At 44.7% G+C, this 24,870-nt stretch overlaps 1 protein-coding gene across 6 annotated transcripts in view; it reads right to left on the reverse strand.

Moving 5' to 3' along the window:
• DAB1 (DAB adaptor protein 1) overlaps window positions 1-24,870 on the reverse strand; it is a 282,989-nt gene that overhangs the window by 195,596 nt on the left and 62,523 nt on the right. The window lies entirely within an intron of this gene.

Below are 24,870 nucleotides of genomic sequence, written 5' to 3' on the forward strand. Positions count from 1 at the left end.
TAGCAGATCTAAAATTACTGGTGACTATGCCCCTTTCTCACCTTGGCTATCTTTAGCCCCTGCATAGCTGTGGTTCAGCTACACTCTAGCCTGATGTCAATCTGTTTGCATCAAATAGTGTGTTTGAGTTGATAGAAAGGATTCATCCAGCATATATTTACTGAACACATACTATGCACCAGGCACTGTTCTAGGCACAGTGGGTAAACATCGACATGGTCTCCGCCCTCATGTAACATGTAATTTACTCTGTGACAGGGAGGGGAGGCAGTAAGCAATGATTAATCTGACAGAGAAATAAAAATCTAGTCTTGGTGCTCTATGTCATGTACCGGTGACCAGCACATGATCTGGAGGCAGAGTGACTCTAGGTTCAAACCCGAGTCTGCTGCTTCCCATGGTACACTCTGGGGCAAGCGCCTTCATCTTTCTGGGCCTCAGTTTCTGCATGGAAGTGTGATAAGGATTCAGTGAGTTAATATATGTAAAGCCCTTAGGACAGTGCCTGGAACTGAATAAAATAAATGCTAGCTAAAATTTTAATAATTACATTTGACCAGCCCCACAAGTGATTTCACGTGTAATTTTTTTTTTTTTTTTTTGCACGGTACGCGGGCCTCTCACTGTTGTGGCCTCTCCCGTTGCGGAGCACAGGCTCCGGACGCGCAGGCCCAGCGGCCATGGCTCACGGGCCCAGCCGCTCCGCGTCATGTGGGATCCTCCCGGACCGGGGCACGAACCCTTGTCCCCTGCATTGGCAGGCGGACTCTCAACTACTGCGCCACCAGGGAAGCCCTCACGTGTAATTTTGTAAGTTAATGCTTGAAGGTGATGATCAATAAACAGGCAAGGTTATAGAATAAAAAACAACTCATGTTTATACATCACTTTCCAATTTACAAAACATCTTCATACATATGCTCACTTGATAATCAAAGCAAAGCTACCTGCAGGAGGTAGGCAAGTCAAGACATTTTTCTTAATGTCCTAATTCATTACAGGGTCCTTAGTACTTAGCCCAGGGCCAGAGCAATACTAGGCGTGCAACAGATGTTTCTTGAACGAACAAATGCCGATGAGAGAATTAAGGCAGCATTTACCATGAGACCGCCACTGTGCCTGATGCATTACATACATTAAATTCAGAGAGCTCAGGTGATTCTCTCAAGGCCACACAGCTAAGCAACACCAAGGGCTGGATTTGACACCAGAAGCCACTGCTGCTTCTGCAAAGCCGTTGAAAAAAGTGCAAAGAGAACCCCTTGCCATCAAGTTTCTGTACCTTTGTCAATGAAACCCCTCTCGCTTGCCACATGGCAGGTGTTCATGGTGGGCATGAATGGGCATTCATTCATTGTTAGTCAAAAAACATTCACTCTGTGCCCACCATGCTACCCTGGACGTTAGGTGTGTGTCTACAGGTGTACGTCTTGGTCGAAAGATGGTATCCATCAACTTCCAAACCCTTCCCAGGAACCAGTCCAGTAAGACCCAGTGCACAAGACGCCACCACCCTGGAGAGCTGTCTGTATTCCACCAGCAGGACTATCCCAGATCAGGACCCTTTAAGCAGTTCTTCCGCATGCTGGTCGTCACCGTCAACGTCCCACGTGACCCAGCTCCTGCCTATGTCTCCAGACCCGCTGGTCAAGGGCATGCAGCTGCCTTCCTGGGAGGCCTTCTCACAAACTCCTCCCTCCCCCAGAACACTCTCTATTCCATACCTGTGCCCGTTCTTAACCAGCTGATTCCCAGTCACTCTTCAAGTCTCAGCTTTAACGTCACATCTCGGGAGACTCCACTTTCCTGGGCCTCACTGCTGGTGTTAGGCTCTCTCATCTACGCTCTGAAAGTAAACTCTATGTTTCAAAATTCATACAAAAACACATGTCAAGACGGTTGCAGGGCCTGAGAATTCAGCATGAACACAACAGACAAAACTCCCTGCCCCCATAAAAATTTCCTTTCTAGGCAGATGTAGCATTTTCTCCCAGAGCTCTTATCATAATTGTAAAGAACTCTTTGAAAGATCATTAGCTGGCTACAATTCATACTCAGTTGGAAGATGTATAAGAAAGGGACCCGGCTTTGTGTTCACCATTAAATCCACAGAGCCTAGCACAGAGCCTGAAACCTGGCAGGTACTCAATAGGTTAGCTCTATGGAAGTTCGGATGAAAGAGGATTACATACACGAGTGAATGAATGAGTGAGTGAATGAATGGATGCGGTTTAAATTCCCAAAGCATCTTACACAGACTGCTTTAAGAAGTAGGTTAAGGAAAAGGAAGACATTCAAGCTGCCACTGCCACAAATTCAAGTACTCAGCCACCTTTAAGGATTCCCTTCGGTCTCTGATGTGTGGTACGCATATTTCTGCCAAGCGGAGGTATTTCAGAACAAGCTGCAAGGTAGTAGTTATCTCCCCCAATATTCCTATAAATAGTTTTAGGCAGCCCTCCACCCCATTCTTGTTTCATTGCTGGATTTTCCGGGCTGAATTTGAAAAGCAGATTTTTTTTTTAAGCCTTGGCAATTTGGAGGCTATAGTTGGCTTACAGGACTGTGCTTGCAGGTGTGAAAAAATACATTTTGCATACACAAAAAAATACAAGGGGGTCAGGCTGAATCCTTTGAAACTGTGGCCTTACATCTTTTTATTTTCTTTTCCTGAATTTTTGATGAGGACAGAGTTTTGTTGGTGTGCTGTCCATTTTAACAGCACTTTGGAATCTGGCAGTTCCACGAGGGAGCGCATTGAAATGCAAAGAGAGGATCCCTTTACCTGCATTCACTCTGGAAGAAGAGAAAATGTAATACCGAGTTAACTACTGAATTACCGGTTGAATCAGGATTAGAAACTGGAGGATTATGAGGAGGGTTCATGCATTGAAATACTAATTCTGGACAGCAGGTGCCAAAAAAAAAAAGTATCTACAGCCTCCATTTGGATAAGCACTTTACAGTTTAGAAGAGCATTTTTTAAAAACACATCCATTCACTATTTCCTTTGATCCTCACTGTGTTAAGTTATCACACTGGTACCAATTATCTTTTTTCTGTACCAATCAGATCATATAGTTCCCCACTTGAGTAGGTTCAGAGGGACCCTGTTGCTTTCAAGTTGAAGTCCAAAGCCAAGGCTTGCCACACCTGGATTTAACCCACGTTCCCCGCTATGTGTTCCATCATCTCTTCATTCCCCAGTGATGAACATGCAGGCACAGTCCTTGCTTATCAAGATCTTCCAGTACAACAAAGGAAGGCGGACAGACCATCAATTCAAGCAAATGTGTGTTAGGACGTCCCACAATAGGGACTCCTGAAGGAAAGGGGGTTTAAGTGGACGTGTGTTAGTTGAGATCTGCATTAGGTGGATGAAATATACGGCAGGTTGGGGTGGTCACCTAGAGATGGACTCAGGCGGAGGGAACTGACCACAAAGCAGTGCAAGAAAGAACACAACCCCTGCACGTCCAAACACAGCCACACAGGATGAATGCCAGCCAACTGGTCACACCTCCAAGTTTTGGACAATCTGACAGAAAGATCCCTTCATTCTCTCTCCAGTAGACAAACTCTTACTAATCCTTCAAGTCCCCTCTTACTTGTCATCTCCCCCTCTGCTTTCTTGGCTTCTCCATTAAGCTTTGCTTGTACATCTATCTCTTCCTGCTAGACTGTAAGCTCCCTGAGGGCAAGGAAAGTGAAGTGTGGGACTTGACACACAAGTGTGTAGATGAGCTGAACGGTGAGCCACTGCCTGGGACAGTGCGTAAGGGGGCCTTGGTGAGACGGGAACCAGTCACCCCTGAGACTGGCTGTCACCATGTTGCCCGCATTGCTGCTCTCAACAGCACACGTGACAGTGGCAGCGGCAGCTAGAAGACCAACCGGGCCAGCCTGTAAACTAAACTGACCAAGAACAAATTGACCAGGGGGGATCCCTGTACGATCCCCACCTGACAGCTCAGAAAGGCCTCATGAGTGATTCATTAATGGTAAAGCTTATTGCATTCTGTGGCCTTTGCATCGGATACACTGTCTCCCTTCCAACCCAAACCCGTATCTATGCTTTCTTCATCCTCTATGTCTCTCAATGCCTATTTCCTTGACGGACATAACACAACCCACTGTAGTTCTGGAGAACTAGCAAGGACAAGGAGGCATGCCTTGCTGGGTTTGGATCAAACCCTTCTTAGAGCAGTGCTTAAAAAAAAAATAACAGCAGAATTTTTTTCCAAATTAAATAGTACTCGGAAACATCCAGATCTAAAAAAGATAAGACGGTTCTTTTGAAATGGGAGTTGGGGGGCACTGGGTGCCATTTATTCAGGCTGCCCTTGACCTCCCAGCTCCGGAGGCACCTCCACAGACCTCAGGATTCACAGAGCAAGAAATGGAAACACCAGTGTAGAGAAACGCTAAGTGTCACTACCAGTGGTTCTAGCAGGTTAGTACTTAATGCACGCCTGAAACATCAAGGGGAAAGACCTGGATTTGGGGACAGCAGAGTTTGATTCCAGACCTGGGCACTTATTTGATGACACAATCTCAGGAAAGTCATTTCAGGCTCCTTCTATGTACAGTGGGGATCCTAACAAAGCCTTTGCTGGGATCGTCCCGCGGGTCAGAGGAAACGTATGCAAAGTATTTCAGAGAATAGGCAAGCAACAAATATAAGCTGAATTGGCATTTGGGACTAAGGCCGATGTGCTGTTTATTACTGCCATTTACTCTTACCAAAGTTGTCTTTCATTCACTGTGATCAGATATGCGCCTAGGAGGCTCTGACGAATGGCAACCGTTCTCCAACCCACACCCCCGTTAAAATACAAATGGCGACACTGATTTGAAGGAGCTTTCAATGCAGAGAAAAGAGATTGTTGCAACAGTTTTGCAGATGAATCTCTCACCTTTGGAAAACAAGGCTGCTCTGTGGGAAGTTAAAGCCCACCCATTGGAGGGTGTTAACTGAATTTCAGAGAAAGGGGCTCCTCTTTGAAGGCATCTGGTCCCTTGGTGTATTCTCTTATTATTACAGAGTTCCTCAGTTACCGTGAAGCATGAGGGGAAGATCCCTCTGCACCCAATTCAAAGGAAGATTTGTGAGACCATCTACTAAGAGGCAGGGTCTCTCATGAGCCCTGGAAATCAAAATCTCCCACAAACTTGGACTTCCTGGCAGTTCTACCTCAACAGCAATGAACTGGTTCAGCTAATGTCACTCATTATTCTTTCCAACAAATATTTATTGCTCACCTTCAATGTGCTAGGTATGGAGTAGAGTAGTAAACAAAAAAGATAGGTCTAGCCCTCTCTGAACTTAATCAAGAGAGGCAAGCAGGGGATGGGGTATAAAAGTTCCCCCCACTAGAGCTCCCACAGTCAGAGACTTTACTTACCTGGAAATAGAACTAAGAGTGACTGACCACCTACTATGTGTCAGAGGCTGCAGGATGTGTCCATACGTCATCTCATCCAAGTTTCTAATAACCAAAACTGAGTCTCAAAAGAGGCCAACTTCCTTGCTCAAGGTCACGCACCTAACTAAGTGGCCGCCCTGAGACTGTCTGGTTTCAAAGTCAAGGCTATTTCAATACAACTTGGACCTCCAGTACACAGGCTTAACAAACCTAATTTCATTAATACGTACAATGTCCCCAAGTACATTCACACAGTGTGACCAGAGGAGGGCCGCAAAGAGAAATCAGTGCATCTGCATTTAGAAACCACACGTCTTTATTCACTCTCCTCTTTCTCGCTCTCTTTTTTAACACTCTCTCCAATACCAATTCACTTTATCCTTTTCAATAAGCATTTATCCAATTTAAAGTCAATGAAAAATACTGTACATTTTTCAGCAGGTTTACATTAAGCACTGCAAAAGCGCTTATGTTCTTTTTAGTGCGGATGGCGTTAGAGCACAGAACACATTTGAATATGCCTTTAATTGAAGTCCAAAGGGGTTACCAGGAAGCTGGTTTTGTTCTGTAATTTAAGTAAGTAAGAGCTTGTTAGAAAGGCTTTGGGGAAGAGGTAGGGGTAGGGAGAGGGCAGGGAGGCAGGGAAATAGGAGGGAGAGGGTAAGGAAGGAAGGGATGCTTAGCAAACAGAACTAAAGACATTAGGATGCAGGAGATGATCTCTTTCATCACCAGCCTCCTCCCCAGCCTGGAGGATGGAATGGGGTCTCCATCTACCATACAGCGCCCCACTGGGCAGTCCAAGGATCTAGGCTCTATTACAGCTCTGCAGATTCCTAACTCCGACTGCCTCATTGGTAAGATCCGTAACGTGGGAACAGCGTAAGTTTCTACGAAAAATGGCAGAGCCTTCAACACCAACGCGTTACTTTCACCTCTCCTTTGTCTTTCAGTTAACATTTCAGGAACCAGGTCTGTCTCCTCCATTTGCTGCTCCTCTCACTAGACTAGACAAATGAGCACCATCTTGTGCCAGGCTGTGGCTCGTGGCTTTTCCTTTTCCTCAAAGAACTGTGCTGCAGCTCAGATCCGGCTTTCACATGGTTTCTCTTGCTTCTAAAGACATATGAGAAAGTCCACGATCCTTTCGGTTCTACTGCTGGCCTGCGTCTACAGATCAGAGCTGAGTCCCAAGCATGGGGCTCTATCAAGAGGTAGTGTGTAGAAGAAAGGAAACTCAGGGGAGTTTTGAAGTCAGGAAGACCTGGGCTTAATTACATGCTCCTTCAGCCCCTCTGAGGTTCCTGTGTCAGGTAGGGTGTCGTAACAAACAAGTGTCATGTTGTGTGTACTATGTCTGACACACGTAGAACACTCTAATGAAAGCCACACTTATTTTTATTGTTGACAAATACCATTTGCTCCAGATAGCATAGGAATGTAGACGATGAAACTTTGAGCTCTTCAGTTCATGACCTGCCTCAAAAGAAGAGCAGAAGAAAACTTTTATGTCCTTTTACAAAAATAATGTCATGAATTAAATTTCTAGCCTCTCTCTTTCCAAAAGGAGCTTAAGTTGCCTTTGCTAGATACTTATTTCCTCTGACCAGGCTGCAAGTCTTGGGACGGACTATGTATTTATATCTCAAAGGGCTTAGTTCTTAAAAGATGAATAAAGCCACAGCTCAAGACAAACTGATGGCTGACTTGTCAGGTCACGTGCAAAGTGTACACGAAGGTCAAAGACGTTGAAACAGAATATGACCTTCTGAGACACCAAGCTGGGAAAATACTTCCGTGTCTTACTTCGAGGCACCCTAAAGCAGGACGTGAAATAAGGATTCCAGTGCGGGTAACTGACTTAGGAGAGGCAAGAAACACTGGCAGGGGAAGGGAAGGTGATACGGGAAGAGAAGACAGCCCACAGAAGTTGGACCAGATTAGACCAGATGCCAGAAAACTCTAGAAAACAGAATAGAATACACAACCTCAATGACCCCACCAACTGCCAGTCATCGGTTAAGGGCTGCAAGGGATGTCAGCCACCCTGATCAGCAGAATGGCCTTCCTCAGTTCCAGAAAAGTCGGCAGAGAAACGCAGCTATGGGCGTTCGGCACTGGAATGGCAGAGGACAATGGATATTGAGGGATGGGTGCCTGGAGCATCTGCTCCCCTTCCTAATGAGGTTTCTTGTCTAGATGCCGTGGATCACAATGTTTCCTTAGGCAAGACCAATGCCATCTGACCTCCTCACCTGGACCACCCCTTCTTATCCTCCAAGAGCCATCTCCCCAGGCATCTCATCTTCATGCATCTCCTTACGCATACCTTCTCTCATACCACTTACGTTCAGCATCACACTAAAACCACCTGCACCTTGATCACCTCTGTGGGTGACACATCCAGAACAGAATGACCAATGCACAGCACGTGTTTGTTAAGATAAGGCGTCCACTCTTTCCCGAGCGCTCTGTAAAGGCCATGTACTCTGGCAAGAGATTTCACGGCACGCTGTTTGTCTAGTTTTCATGATATCCCCGTTTATTGATTTCCCTCCCTATTTTATAGAAGAGGGAACTGAGGTCTAGAGGAGTTAAGACTGAGCTCAAATGAGGCAAGACTGAGATTCATATCTAGGGTTCTTTGATTCCAAAGCTATGTCCTTACCCTTGAGGACTACGGGAGTGTTCAGATAAGGCTACAAGGAATTCTGAATCCCCTGTAGGCTTTGGAGACAAATGCACGGTGTCACAGGGTGTTGCTGGGGCCACATGGGGAACACGGTTCAACTGCTAGTTCCTCCTTGAGAAGGTGAGCTCCAGACGGCACTGCCCTTTCCGAATCACCCTCCCCCACACAGCACATTGCATGGGGCCTGGCACAGACTGAGTGTCCCATGGGGGCTAACCGGAAAGAGCAAGCTGGATAAGTGACTAGGAGGTAAAGGGCAGAATGAACTGAAGGGATGGGAGAGGTCGAGAGAGGCCATGAGGGATGCTGATTCAGGGAGGGAGTGGCATTATCATGCTCGGTGTCTCTGGATTGACTGGGATTTACTGAACACCACCGTCCTAAAGCAACATCTGGAAAGCCCAAACCATATGCTTCAAACACAGTTTTTTTTCTTTTTTTCTGCTTAAACGCACATTCTCCTTCTGCCACAAAGACAGTTAAATGAATCGGGGGACGTCCGTTCTTTGTACTGCAAACTGGGTATTTGCTGTAGTAAAATCATGGACTGAAGACCGTCCCTCTACTGTGGCGTGTGCTTGCTGCCGTCAATAACGTCTCTTACCTAATCACAAGGAAAGACGGATGCCTGGCAGTCAGCTTCAATTCCTCGCCACACCTTTGTTTTGCGAGCTAAGGGGATCACCCTGTAATATAACTCCCATCTCCCGTCACTGAGCTGAATAGATCTGACAGCTAACATTTGGCTGTTTATTTGACCTTAATCTGCTCCTGAACGTTGATTACTGTTACTGGATAACCAGCAACTGCAAAGTGGGAGAAACCAAGGAGCGTAATGCCTAGTTTGCAACACACTGCCCTTTTACTGTTGTTTAATTCAATGGCTTGTCATTGCTCCTCTCCTCTGGTCCCAACACCTGCATCCTCCATTTTCCCCTCATACACACCACGCACTCCCTCAACCTACCTGGTCTACTGTGAGATAAACACAGCACAATTTTACAGGAAGAGGTCTTTATATGATGATAGAAAAGCTGCATAGCTTGGACTAAAGAGCCCCAAACTGAAACCTAGGTTTAGCTTCTTACAAATGTTGTGACCTTAGCCAAATGAATGAACCTCTTTAAGCCTTGGTTTCCTCATTGAGAAAACTGAGATGATAATGTCTAACTTCTAGGATGATGGTGAAGATTAAATGGGAAGATAGAAAAGAATATCTGAACCAGTGCTTAAAAACTTGACCTGTGGAAGATGCCCTCAGCGCTAGTATTAGTATTAATAAGCACCATGTAGCTAGTCATCATTACTGTGTGATTTAAAGACATTCAATTTCCATTAACATTTTAGGGAATAATGTCTATTGCTATCATTCGAAAGCATAACCAAAACCATACTTGAAACGGACAGTCATTTAATGTTTTCCTGCCATAAAACTCTTGAAAATAAACTGTTCTACTGAATAAAGATACAACTCAAAAATAATAAGTAAAACAGTGCAGCCTGCATCCTGGGAGGTAAAGTCAGCAGGAGCTAGCATACCCAGCTTGGTGGGGGGGCATGGGGATTGAGGGATAGTAGTTTCTTGGTAAATGTTCTAAGGGCCCCATGTGTTGTAGATCACTGAGTCTCACCAGCAGTACATCAAAGGCCTCATTCATCGACTTGCCATCTCAAAAAATCATCTGCATTTCCAGAAACACTGCAAGAAACTGTACCTAAACACACACACACCCATATACACATGCAGGTAAAAGTTCATCTCAAACCAACAGGCTTAGCAGTAAATTTGATGGAAACACCATGTGACTGCAGTCAACTTCATTGGGTTTTGGAAAGAGGGCAAAAGAGAGAGCATTTACATTTTAACAGGCACCGAGTCTAATTACCAATAGTAAATATTTAAAATGTACAAGTGTGGCGAAATGAAATGGGTTTCACTGTCTGTGCATAAATAGGCAAACGGTACATTTTACTACCCACCCATTAAAGTGAGAACATCCATCTTCATCGCATCCATTTCATAATATTAGACACTGCCATTCTAATCTGGTATCGATAAGAAGGAGCAGGCCTGGAATTTTACGCCTGCGCGCATTTCATTTTGTTTCTCTTCAGTGACAGAATTCGATATGACACAGCTCAGAGTGACAGCATCAGGCTGGGACTGTCACCTTAGGGGCTTATACATCTTTAAAATTCTTACAAAAGTGAAGACTGACAGCAAAGCAAAATGATGCTTTTAACTTGAGTTGGAAGATCAGAAAAGTCAACGAAAACACTCAGGGTTCGTTTAAAAGGCTCTTCAGTGAGGGAGCTTTTAGAGGAAAGAGCTGGAGCCTCACAAGTGATTCACTGCCTCAAAGCCGTGGGCCCCCACGGGCAGTCTGGAGGGGAACCTCCATACAGAGGTCGTGGTGGGAAGAGTGGTGAGAGTTATGCTGAACTCTTTAATAAAGGAAGATTTTTCTCTTCTCATTTTATCAGATATAACGTGGTGTGTAGGAAGGAGTAAGAGGTACCCATTCACATCCTCCTCGCCATTTTACAGACGGATGACCTGGGAGACATCACCTAACTGTTGGGTGTCTCCCTATAGTCATCTGCAAACTAGGGCTACAGAAACATGAATCTCAAAGTGTTGTGGAAACGTCCAATAAACCGAAATGTCCATCGACAGAGGAACAGATAAAGAAGAGGGGGTGCATCTATAGAATGGACTACTACTCAGCCATAAAAAAGAATGGAATAATGCCATTTGCAGCAACACAGATGGACCTAGAGATTATCATAGTAAGTGAAGTCAGACAAAGACAAATACCATATGATATTACTTATATGTGGAATCTAACTTAAAAAATGATACAAATGAACTTATTTACAAAACAGAAACAGACTCACAGATTTCAAAATCAAACTTACGGCACCAAAGGAGAAACGTGGGGGGAAGTGATAAATTAGGAGATTGGGATTAACATATACACACCACTATATGAAACAGATAATTAACAAGGACCTACTGTATAGCACAGGGAACTCTACTCAATATTCTGTAATGACCTAAATGGGAAAAGAATCTGAACAAGAGTATATGTATATGTATAACTGAATCACTTTGCTGTACACCTGAAACTAACACAACACCGTAAATCAACTAGACCCCAATAAAAATTAAAAACAAATGTATGTGGGCCTCCATCCGTCTCTCCCTGGCTGTTGGGCAGGGCACACCCCTCACTACACTCAGCCCTTGGCCTGGGGCCCCAGGTCAAGCCTGCTCCCAGCTTGGGAAGGCCCTCTTGGATCCAGGAGCAGACCCTGGTGGTGGTGAAGCTAGATGGGGGCAGTGGCAGCTCCCTGGGGAAGGGATCCGGCACTTGGAGAGGCTGGCTTCCTGCTGGTGGGGATGAAGGGGCTGTAGGCCCCAGAGGGCATCCTTACTGAGCACTACCCTGAGCTGCAGAGACAGCCCTGCTACCCAGCCCTCATCTGCTACCTGAGCTCTGGTCCCATGGCAGCCATGGTCTGGGAAGGCCCCAGTGTGGTCCACACCTCAAGGGCCATGATACAACACACCAACCTGGCCGAAGCTGCCCCCAGCCCCATCTGGAGAGACTACGGTGTTTACATCAGCAGGACCACCACCCCCTCCAGCCACTCTGTGGAGGGGACGCAGAGAGAGATCCAGCTGCGGTTCCAGAGCAGTGAGCCGGGAGTTCCCAAACTCACCTTCTCTGCGTCACAGCACCCTGCATCCTGCCATAAAATCACAGAGCTGGAGGAATGCCTCCACATTTTGATTTTTCAAATGGCCACACACTTCGGTGAGGGGAACCGAGATCAGGAAGTTAGGGGCAGGGGTTGGATAATGGCAACAATGATTACAATATAAAAACTAAAATATAATCACTGGTAATATCACATGCGCATGTCACTTTGTTATTTGTTACTCATATGGACTAATTTTTGATTCTTATCTTGACAACACCCTATGAGATGGTAAGGGTAATACTGTTACTCCCATTTTAAACAAGGGGAATCCAGCATTCAAAAAGGTACATCAACCTTCCCAAGGTTAAGTGGCTAATCAGTGGCAGAATGTGGACTGAAGGCTGGATCTGACCTCAGTTTCTACCATCCTACACTGAGCTACAGAAGGTAGCACTGAGGTTCTGAGGACCTGGTCTGGCCAGTGAACAGTGGCAGCAAGAGGGATGGGCAGAAGCTGGCCACAACCTGGAGAACTAGGGCGCAGCAGAGGCGACAGGTGGGAGATGAGTCCAAGTGTTGGGGGAACTGTGCTGCCGAGGGCCCAAAATAGAAGATCTAGGGCAGTGAGGTCCAAAAGAAATCAAATGTGCGCTACAGACATTAACTGAAAATTTTCTCCTAACCACATTGAAAAAAATAAAAAGAAACAGGCGGAATTTTACTAATACATTTTATTTAACCCAATATAACCAAAATGTTATCATTTCAACATGTAATCAATGTAAAAATCATTAATGAGATATTTCACACCCTCTTTGGTATGCACCGAGGTGGTGAAACCTGGGGTGTGCTTCCAGTGCATCCCATTTTTGACTAACCACATATCAGGTGCTCCATGGCCCGTCCTGGACAGTGCATATCTAGAGGCCAGGCAGTGGGGGCAGGGTCCTGACCTCTGGGCCCTGGGCAGACCCAAAACGAGGAGGAGAAAGACAACACTTCTCCTAGAATTCACCTAAGTCTACCATCACACAACACGCAGGCTCCACCCAGAAGCCAAAAGGAAGTTTGTCACGTGGGTCACATCTTCCTCCTTTCTCTCCCTGGGGAAAGAATTCGAGAGGAAGCAGAAAGTAGTAAAGTGCAGAACAAAAGTTGTGTTGCATTATGTTACAGGCCGGTGACCTCTTTCAGACCCTGTTGCTTTACCTATAAAATGAGGTGATTCCACTAACCTAGGGACCTTTCCAACACTGCACCATTTTTCCTTTCTTTGGTTGTTGGGATAGTTAATTTTATGTGTCAATTTGCCTGGGCCATGAGGTGCCCAGCTGTCTGGTTAAACATGATTTCTGGGTGTGTCTGCAAGGATATTTCTGGAAGAGATTAGCATTTGTGCCAGTAGACAAGTAAAGCCAACTGCCCTCCCTAACATGAGTAGGCATCCCTCCATCCACTGAGAGCCCAAATAGAACAAAAAGGTAGAGGAACAGAGAATTCGCTCTCTGCCTGACTGGTTGAGCTGGAAGATCCGTCTTCTTCGGTGCCTGGACTGAGACTTACACCATCAGGGCTCCTGGTTCCCAGGCCTTAGGACCAGACTGGAACTACACCACCAGCTTTCCCGGGCCTTCAGCTCGCAGATGGCAGATCATGAGATGTCACAGCCTCCATGGTCATGTGAGCTAATTCTTTATACGTCTCTTATTATAGATTTATAATGATTTACATATACAGGTATGAGATATATGTATATATATATACACACACACCCACACATATATACATATATTTCCATATGTCTATATCCTATTGGTTTGGTTTCTCTGCAGAACCCAGACTATTACAGTTGTTAATTCACCTCCTCTTCCAAGCGCTTTCTCCCCATGCCCCCACCACCTTTTCTCTTTGGTCCTCTTTCTCTATAAACTTCCATCATCATTGAGTGTGTACCATAGGCAAGCCCTGTGCTAGTCACTGGGGGCTTAGAGATGAGCAAGACAGTCCCTGCCCTCAGAAGTTACCACAAAGTGGAGAAACGGATGCACAAAAAGGTAACACAGAGGGATACAAAGTATAACGGGGTCACCAAGGACAGAGCATGCGATTATCCTTTGGCTTGAGGGGGATCATAAACAGCCTCATAGAGGACAGGTTTTGTCTGTCAACCCCCAGTTATGAAGTCATCATTTCTTTTGCCAGTTTTCTTCTTTGGTCACAATGAGTTCCAATACAAAGCAAAGAAACTTGACATTGCTGTTGGCTTACCCAGCTTTAGAGGAAGGGGGCGCGGTTTCTCTTTCAGATTAGAAAAACAAAATGAAACAAAGCACAGAGTGACAGTTATTTGAGGATTTGTGAGATCTGAGCATCAAGGGCCACGCAGGGCTCCAGACTGGGGGACAATAAACTAAACAACCACCTGCGTAGTGCTGACCTCCCGGGACCCAGTAACAATCTCTCTCATACTCCAGTTGAGCCTGTGAAGGTCCAGTTATCCCCCGGAGACTATTAGAGTTGGGGTTTGATCCTGAGCCGTGATCTCACAGCTTCCAATGCCGTGATGGACGCGTGCTATTAGATTGATGTGAAACATGTAAGGGAAAAAGCAGTTTTCCAAATCAGATGGAGACTACAAGCATTCGGGAAGAATCTGCAAGTAGAAACTTAATAAAAACAGAAAACATTTGTTCCCAGGAGGACTTGCTAGAACAAACCAACTGTACTGCAACTGTGGAAGAAGAGGAAATAAGTGCACCAGCCTGGAATGCCAGCCCTGCCCCCTTGATAGCTTCGCCTGAAAACTCTGCACCGTGAATTAGGTCTGATATTAGCTTCCTGAAGCCAGAAACTTTCTGAGCACATGGTCTTTGAGGTTTGAAAAAATGTCTTTGTGTTGGCCCATGAATTTTGTGTTCAAGCACCTTTTATAGAAACCTACCAAATCCCCATTAATCCAGTGTCTACTCAGCTCTGACGATCTCTAATAACGATTCTATAACCTTTCTGAGAAGGTCATCGTGCTCCTAATGGAAACACAGTGAGCACTGAAAGTAAAAACTTGCCTCCTTCCGTCAAGCGTATTCCTCCCCAGCTAAACCTAGGCAGACCCACACCTACTTTCTTCCTTCTGCACAAATTCAGACTGGTGCTGGGGAATGTCCAGGGGTTTCAGAAAGTCCCTTTTTGGACCAGCCCAGGCCAAGTCCAGACTAGTAACTGTGTGTGAAAAGGGTGAGTGGCAGGGAAACACCTGTGATCAGCGTGTCCACAAAGGGCTCCATGGGAGACCCCTCTAGGATCTGCAGTGCAAGGCCAAACTAACTGGAGAGCCGTAAGTCAGACCACAGCTGGTAGGTGAAAAGGAACTAACCAGAATAAATTTCATTATTCTTAGCATTTTACACATTCCCACTGCTGTTTGCATGGGGAGATATGACCACTTAAAGGAGAAGCTAGGAATGAACAATGACCTTTAAAAATCTAATACAGGGGCTGAGGTTTTATTCTTCAGGTTACTAGCTTTGTGACCTTGGAAAGTTAACTTACCCTCCTGATCCCTTCAGATGCCTCACCTATAAAGTGGAGTGAAGGTTCCCTCTCTGGGATTGCTACAAGGATTAAATATATGTACAGCCTCCAGCACGGTGCCTAGAGCACACCAGGAAGTCAAGTAAAGTGACTCCTTTATATAATTCTATATAAATCCAATTCCACCAACATTCATTAAGGCTATGGCACTATGTCAGGCTCTATACGGAACATGAAGAGTTACAGATGTGGCCTGGATTTCCTCGGACAGTGTCATTTTCAGATATTCTCTTTAGTTTCCCTGTAAGTAAAACATGTTTTAATTAATTAATTTATTTATTTTATTTTATTTATTTATTTTATTGCCAATTTTGGTTCTGGACTAAACTGTCAACATGCATTCAGGCAACCAAGGTCCCTGGCCTCAAGGAGTTGTCAATCTATCTTGGGAAAAAAAGGCATACTCAGAAATACCTATAATAAAGTGCAAGGTAATAAGATACAGTGACTATATTTATACTCATCCCTTTTATTTATATACCACTTCATCGTTGACAAGATATTTTTATATATATTTTCTTACAAGGTAACCTTGCAAAATATTCTATCGTCCTCATTTCTACGTATGAGAAAATGGGGATTCAGAAAGGGTTTGGGCCCAGAGTACTTGACAAATGGGAGGGACTGGGGTTTCTATTCAGATTTTCTTTCTTCTAAAGCTGGTTTCTCTTCTGATTTCCTCACTAAAGAGGCTCCAGTAGAAATTCAGGCTGTGTATATTTCATCCACTCATTCATTCAATAGATATTTCCTGGGCCTTCTCGGGCTTTCACGTCTTCCTATTATGGTGAAATTCTCACTCCACCACCAGCGGAGCCTTTAGGTCTTGTTGCGGGAGAGCTGCCGCTGCTTCACGGACTATAAAATGGGACTTCTCAGGCTGACACAGGTAATTCATACTGGAAGACTGCCTAAGAAAAGAAACTAGCCTTCATAAAGGAGTGCATCACTTTTAACTTCCTCCCTAAATACCTCTTACTTCCTTCACAATACTTAAATGACCTAGTATCTTACACCTCCTCTAAGATAAGAATATTTAAATTAAAAACGATGTGCTTTAGGTTCTACACTGACGTGCATGAAGGAAATTGACTTTAACTCTAGTACCGCTTGGTCAACCTCCTGAGGCCTACGGGAAGGTCAGCCTGCTACAATGGACCAGGCAAACCCGGGCTCTCCATCGGCAGTGGATACACAGGCCCTGAGTTACACTTCCCTACTGGTTCAGAAGCGACATGGAGTTAACTCCAATTTATGTCACCATATTCCTTAGCTGTAGGAATCCAAAAAGAAAACATGACGAAACGATTTGAAAACACAGAAGCAGAGCACCGAGACACAAACAGGCCGGAAACACGGAGCAATATCACAGAAAAACAGCTCAGAAGATATCTGGCAAACTTCCAGGTTCATGAAATCACAGCCATGGAAGAAGCAGGCTGGTAGTCATTTTTTATCTTCCTGATAAAATGATTCATCCTAAGTCATGGTTCTGATGGTGTCACTGTCTTGTTTAGGGACAGCGACCGCTCAATCTGAGGAATAAATTATTGCATTCGCATGCAAACTCTTCCAAGATCTGATCCCATCTACTAATCCCCCCGATAGCCAGCTATCCCTCCTTATATAGCTCACATTCATGTTGCCTTGGCCGAATCACCATTCATTCATTATTCATTCATCCAAACATGGGTACAGGTGTCACACACTGAGAGGCATTTGGGATGTAACAGGAATAATACTACTTGGCCTCTAGGAGCTCACAGTCTAGAGGAGACGCATAATTACAGAAGAGTCACAAGTACCCTAACACAGCCCCATACCATGCTATAGGAAAGCAGAGGAGGATTTCTCAAAGAGCTGTCTGAGCTGTGCTGTGAAAGTCAATTATGTATTCACCAATGGGACAAGGTTGGGGAAAGGCACTGAAGGCGGAAGACACAGCATGTGCAAAGGCACTGAGGAGAGAAAAAGCATTCCCTGGTTTTGTGTGCTATGGTTTAAAAGCCTTTATCTACCTACAATATCTTCACTACATCTGCCTCTTAAAATCTTACCCATTTTGTAGGAAACAGCTCAAACAGTATTTCTTGTAAGTAATCTTCTTTGTTTACTATTCTGGGCAAAATTATCTTTTCCTTCTTTTTTTGCTCCCGTAACCCACATTTTAGCACCTTGTACAGTCTGCTCTGTGTTCACAATGACAGGAAAACAAAGTAACTGAGTGTTGTGAAGAGAGCTGGGTAAGAGAGTAGATGGCAGAAGAGGAAGAGCTGCTTTGACACAGCAGCTCTGGCTGAGACAAAATACGCTGGGGCTTTAGCCACCGTTCCTCTTCCTTAGGATGATGGCAGCGCAGGTGTGGGTGAGGGCGTTACCGAGCCAGATCAGTGTCCTGCTCTGACCTGGCATTATCCAGGGTAAAGGTAAAGCTTTGCTGGGGAAAGACATTGACAAAACCATTCTTAGCCTGTAAATAACCTAAGTGAATCATATTAAACTTTCTTTTTTTCTATTACATTGATATAAGACAGTCTAGGCCCGGAGAGTGGCAGTAACTGGGAGCTAATACGCTAAACTAGGAATTCCAGGGTTTTGGACTTTTATAGATTAGTGAAATTTCTAATAAATGAATAAGCAAATGCACCAGAACCATTTTAGGGTTGCTATCTTTATATTTTACCCACCAAGAATATGTTTGAAAATATATCTACTATGACTGTCGTTTCATAAAAGAAAGGCATTTATTTAAACACTAAAATGTAGAAGGTTTGTCTCAAAATAAAAGATAGCCTTTAAATCCAATCAATATGGCTTTTTCAAAAAAAATGCACAAAATTGTTATTTTTCTCACTTCAAATTAGACCAGTTCAGATTAGGTAAATCAGTGCTTTAAAATTTCTTTATTTAGAGTCCCTACCCAATACCATATGTGACCGATCCACCATAAGGTGACTGCTCAATAACCCATGCCTCTGTATAGTTTCCTCCCTTTCGAATGCTGGCAGATCCTGTCACTTGCTTCTTGTCAATAGAATATGGCAACAGTGATGGGGTGGTCTCCCACTCCCGTGATTACATAAATTCTATAAGATGCTATTTTGGTAGACTGGAGAGAGAGAGAGAGAGAGATTCTCCTGCTGGCCTTAAAGATGGAAGTGCCATGTTGTGAGGGGTCCACATGGGAGGAAACTGCATGGACCTGATGAGCTGAGTGCAACCCCTGGATGGCCGTCAGCAAGGAAACGGGCACCTCAGTCCTACAACCACAGGGACTAAATTCTGCTAACGACCACCTGAGCCTGGAAGAGAAATCCAAGCTCCAGGAAGGAACACAGCCCAGACAACACCATGTAGCCTCGTGAGACCCTGAGAACAAGACCCTGCCAGACTAAGCCCAGACTTCTGACTCTTAGAAACTGTGAGATAATAAATGTATGTTGTTTCAAGCCGCTAAGTTTGTGGCGATTCATTATGCAAAAATAGCTAAATAATGCACCATACTATCAGCTTCTTGAGAAAAGATTTCACAGGGCCTAGAATGGTTGCTGCACATAAATGCTAGGGAACAAGTGCTCCAGGTTTATCTGGACGAGCCCTGGCTTAAGGCTGTCAGTAATAGTCGCCTCTGTTTTCCAGGTTGCCAAAGCACCAGAAAGCGTGCCGTTGTAGCTACGACATGGTGGTCTCCTCAGGTCCAAAAGTCCTTTGATGGGTCATGCTGTGGTCATGTTGCTATAATCCTTCCGTAAAACCAGGAGGATCTTCTCAAGGACACTAGTGGAATAGCAATGGTAGAATGTGTGCTCTGAGCTGTAAAGCAGACATTCAACTGCACTGTTTCATCCTGAGATCTAAGAGAAAAATTCCTAAGAGGGTTAGGTGGGGTGAGGCCTGAATTGTGGACCTGGATGGTAGCAACCATAACCATGATTGACTTTGGTACAACACACAGATTTCACAAAAGACTGCTTATCCATCATCATGTGATCCTTTTAGCAACCTCTTGATAACAGGTATTACTAGTAGTATATCCATTGTACAACCAAGGAAACGGAAGTTTAGAGAAGTTACATGTCCAAGGTCATCTGATTAGTAATAACAGAGACGTTTCTTCTTCCCAAATCTAGTGATATTTTCACAAAACCATGATGGTCTGGAATCAGACTGTCCAAGGTCACCTGATCAGTAATAATAGAGACGTTTCTTCTTCCCAAATCAAGTGATATTTTCACAAGACCATGACGCTCTGGAATCAGACTGTCTGGCCCACATGGGGCTTGAATCCACAATTTACAGAAATCCTAACCTCCACGTCCTTCCCTTCTGAGATAGTAAGTGTGAGGTAAGACCTTAGAGGATGAAACATGAGGATACTTAATCTGTGCTCTCAGTAGAATCACACCCTGCCTACTTTGGCCTTGAGACATCATTTGTGGTGAATGTTCTCAGAAAAAGATAAACAAAAAAAATACACATCTTTTCCTTTTCTGCCACAAAACGCCCCAAGATAACATCTCCTATCTGCAACATTACCCTCTGCCTCATATTTAAAGGATAAAAATGCCTTACCCTAAAATGGGCAGTAGTTAAAATTTGATTTTTTTTTTCTTTTATAGATTATTTTTCCCAGTTCCTTTCACATGAATGCCTTTTTATTTTTCTTTGCCCAAAGTGAACACTTGGCAGGAAACTAGCATTTATTTCTTGCTTTCCAAGGGCCAGACACCGTTAGGCCCTTTACAAATGTTTTCTCATTAATCCTTGTAATAATTCGGTGAGGAAAGGATTATTATTATTATTATTATACCTTTTTTCCTCCAGCTGAAGAAACAAAGGGTCAAGAGTTGAAGAGATTTGCTTGAGATGGCACAGAAAAGCTCTGAATGGGACCCAGGGACACATGACTCTTCAGCTTATCTGTCCTTTATGTTTCCGTCTTTCTTTCTTTCTTTCCTTCCTCCCTCCCTTTCACCTCCTTCCAAATACATGAATAAATTCTGCCACTAGGGATACAAAGTTCTGGTTTTATCCGAAGGAGCGTCAATGTAGTGAACAGCATAGAAGTCTGAAGTGTTGTGATGGAGGGAAATACAGGGGCAGTGGAAGTCAGATAAGGTCACTGGGACCGAGCTGTGGGGAAGGCACAACTGAGCCGAGCCCTGTGTGAGAGCGGGGTGGGGCGGGACGGTGATGGGGGCAGCATGAGCTTCAGGTGACACAGTCCAGATGGGGCCAAGCCTCCTCGGCTTGGTGGTCAGCATGCCTGGCACCCAGAATCTGAATAAAGAACCAGCAGAGATACAGCTGGACAGGGCGACGCAAGCTAGGACCTTTTATGCAACACTAAGGAATCTGGACTTACTCCACCACAGCCCAGGCGCACACATTTTGGTTTTCAACAGACCCACGAGACACAAGACATTCACATATTCGACCCATTCTCACAGGTGTAAATATAACGATGCTCAATTACGTCCATGCTAGTTGTAACTCCATCCCCTTTTTTCTCTCGTTGAGAAATGAAGGAATTAAGTATCATGCGAGTTAATGACGGGAACAATCCTATATCCAATCTAACTGTTCTTTTAACAAGTACATAATTGGCAACTGTTTGTACTTTATTATTAATGACTTGTAATGCATTTCACGCCTGAGTCTGGGCACAGCTGCCCCACACCAGAGGCCTCCTGGGGCATGAAGGTACCTGCCTGGCTTCCCGGTGGAGCCTTGCAGAGTTACTTCTTGCAGGCTAAAATCTCCCCACCTTTCCTCTGAATGCTCCTGCATGAGAAGGTCTCCAACAGCTGACATATGCAGGGCTCCTCACATCATTCCCCTTTGTACAGAAACATCTCTACCGTTTCAGCTTGCAAGAAACCAAAGGCAAGCGCTATTCGGAGCACGATCGATGCAGTCATTTGTTAGAGAAGCAAAAGGGAGAAGGGACCAAGAGGCCAAGGAGAATAAACACCATCCCGGACAGTGGAGGTTTCCAAAAGCATATTCAGTGACCACATTGGAAATCAATTTCATTTTTTAAAAGAGAGAAGAAAACAGATTAAAAAAAAAAGAGATTTCAAAACAGTAGGTGTTACAGGAGAGGATGCTTTGTGTGGTAACGGCAAGGCTTTTGTCCACAAGTATAGTATCTGCTAGGACCATGTGGCCCAAGTCTTTCCCCAGAAATTGGAAATCTGCCTTGCTGGCTTAGAAACTGAGCAGGTTGCTGTAGTTCTCTTTCTGTCAACCCCCCTTCAAGCTACAAATGACCAGACTGGAGCCCTGTCTCCGGTCCGTATGCTCAGCAGAGCTACCCATTCATTAAGTGAAAAGAGGAAATGGTCCATCACAGCATCCGCCTCCTAGTTAGCAGCGTGGATGGAGGCCAAGCCCGTCCCAGGGTGCGCTGCCTCTAGAGGCTCTGGGCAGAGGCAGGCAGATGTTGTAGAAACACCTAGGGCTCTGCAGCAGAACTGCAATAACCAAGGAGATAACCACACGCCAATCAGTATGCACCAGTGGGTAGGGCTGGAGTGAGTCCCAGTGCCACAGTCCCTGGGGCTGGGAGCCACGATGCACAGTCCTACCCCTTCCCACCACCGTGCCTCTTCAGGTTAGACCGTGTGATACTGTGAAAGCACTAGCTGCGAAGTGGAAAAAACCTGGGTTCGATTCCTGGCTCCACCCCTTATTAGCTACATGACGTTAGGTAAGTTAACCACTCTCTGATTCTTATAACGTTACCTTCTTTCTATGCACTTCCCAAGTACCCTACATTGTGCTTAGCACATTTTACTGTTCTTGCCAGTTTGCAACTATCCTCAACTAAAAGTTCCTCAAAGAACAAATACCACATCAGGCTTGTTCACAGTCTTATCCCCGGTTCCTACTACAGCGCCTGGTACACAGCATGACTCAACAAGCAGATGTAGATGAATACTGAATCTCTACCTCAAGGGACTCTGTGGAAGGTATAAAGAACCTGGCAGAGCGGGCCATCATTGGAGCCCTTAATAAATGCTGGTTCTCTTAATCTTGCCCCTTCTCTTCCCTGATCACTACTTGAGTTCTGCTGGGATTATGGCCATCCTTGGTTGCAGTCCACCAAATGTGTCTTATCAACCCCTCTGTCTGGAGAATAGGATCAGCCAATCTTCCACCCCCCTTCCGGCACTGGTGGAAGGCTTGCTTCAAAAGGATGAACCATTCTGAGCCAAGATGCCGCCAACTAACTGGTCTGAATGCCACATCCTACCCAACACCACCCACAGCCAGGGCTGCCTTGACCATCAATGATAACCTGAGTCACACTGGAGTCCTCCCTCTGCCTTTCTTTGAATAGCATCTCCCTTTGAGGCAGGTCTGGAGCTCAATTATTTCCCCTGGTCCTCTTTAACATAATCACTGTGATCTAATAGAAAATATATATTTGTCTTTTACCTCCAGTTCCTGGCACAGAATTCAAAAATCCCTTAAAATTTCCCAAGTGATAGGAGTGTCTCTGTTATGCTTGTAAATCGGCTCCTGGCAGGGCCCTGAGATAGATTCAGGATGTGGCTGGTCACCAGAAGGGCGAACCACATGATTAGAGGGGGTCTTCAGCTGCGTCCCCTGACCTCTGGGGGGACTGAGTTCAATCATGTGACCCATGATTCACTTAATAATGCTTATGCAGTGAAACCTCAATTAAAAACTCTGAACAATGAAGTTCGGGGAGGTTCCTCATTGATGAATATATTGAGGTACTGGAGGGCACCCTGACTCCACAGGGGTAGATGCTCTTGCACCCTCCTCTCCACCATCCTGTTGCCCTATGTACCTGTTGCCAGATATGTATGTATCTGGCTATTCATTTGGACCCTCTACGATAAAAGGGTAATCAAAAGTGTACTGCTTTTCTTGAGTTCTGAACCTGAGGACGTCATGCAAATCCCCCAATTTGTAGACAGCCAGGCAGAAGTGTGGGTTTCCTGGAGATACCTGAAAATTGTGGCTGGGATGTGGGAAGGTGTAATCCTGGGGGACTGTGTCCTTAACTTGTGGGGACTGTGTTAACTCTGGGTAGTTGGGTAGTTAGTGTGAGAACTGAATCAACCTAGTCAGCGTCAGAGAATTGGTGCTGAAATGTAATCACACATTCCAGGCTTCCCCACCCACCCATGCCACCAAGGATACAGTACACCTCACAACTGGCCTGAGTTCAGCTCTGTCCAACAAAGCTTTCTTGAACACCCAGACATACCAGGAGCTGGGAGGCACGCTGAAAATAAAAGGATTCATCAGCCACAGTTCCTGCCCTTCAGGAGCTCATGGCCTAGCGTGGGAGAAGACAACATGTAATTTCAATATAAGTAAAGTCATAGGGTTAGGGTAGAAGAGTGCAATGTATGGAGCTATAGGGATACATCTCTTAAGAAGCACAGCTATCAATTAAAAAATGGGCCAAGGAGCTTAACAGACACCTTACCAAAAAAGATACACAGGTGACAAATAAGCATATGAAAAGATGTTCCATATCATGTCATCAGGAAACACAAATTAAAACAACAATGAGACACCACTACATACCTATTAGAATGGCCAAAATCTGGAACACTGCTAACACCAAATGCTGGTGGGACACGGAGCAACAGGAACTCTCATTCACTGCTGCTGGAAATCCAAAACGGTACAGATACTTTGGAAGACAGTTTGGAGGTTTCTTACATTTGTACCATCGTACCATCCCAGCAATCGTGTTCCTTGGTATTTAGCAAGAGGAGTTGAAAACTTATGCCCAGACAAAAACCCGCACACATACATTTATATCATTTCACTCATAACTGCCACAACTTGGAAGCAAACAAGATGTCCTTAAGAAGGTAAATGGATAAATAAACCATGGTACATTTAGACAATGGAAGAATATTAATCAACGAAAAAGAAATGAAACTTAAATGCACATTACTAAGTGGAAGAAGCCAATCTGTAAAGGATGCATACTATATGATTCCAACCATATGATATTCTAAAAAAGGCAAGACTACAGAGAGAATAAAAAGATCAGTGGTTCAATATTCACTGAAGCACTATTTACAATAGCCAGGACATGGAAGCAACCTAAGCGTCCATCGACAGATGAATGGATAAAGATGATGTGGCACATACATACAATGGACTATTACTCAGCCATAAAAAGAAAGGAAATTGAGTTATTTGTAGTGAGGTGGATGGACCTAGAGTCTGTCATACAGAGTGAAGTAAGTCAGAAAGAGAAAAACAAATACCGTATGCCAACGCACATATATGGAATCTAAAAAAAAAAATGGTTCTGATGAACCTAGGGGCACAGGGCAGGAATGAAGACGCAGATGTAGAGAATGCACTTGAGGACACACGGGGAGAGGGGGAAGGGTAAGATGGGACGAAGTGAGAGAGTAGCAGTGACATATATACAACTACCAAATGTAA

The sequence above is a fragment of the Neophocaena asiaeorientalis genome, unplaced genomic scaffold, assembly GCF_003031525.2.
Source record: "Neophocaena asiaeorientalis asiaeorientalis breed wild unplaced genomic scaffold, Neophocaena_asiaeorientalis_V1.1 scaffold205, whole genome shotgun sequence".
NCBI classification, from domain to species: Eukaryota; Metazoa; Chordata; class Mammalia; order Artiodactyla; family Phocoenidae; genus Neophocaena; species Neophocaena asiaeorientalis.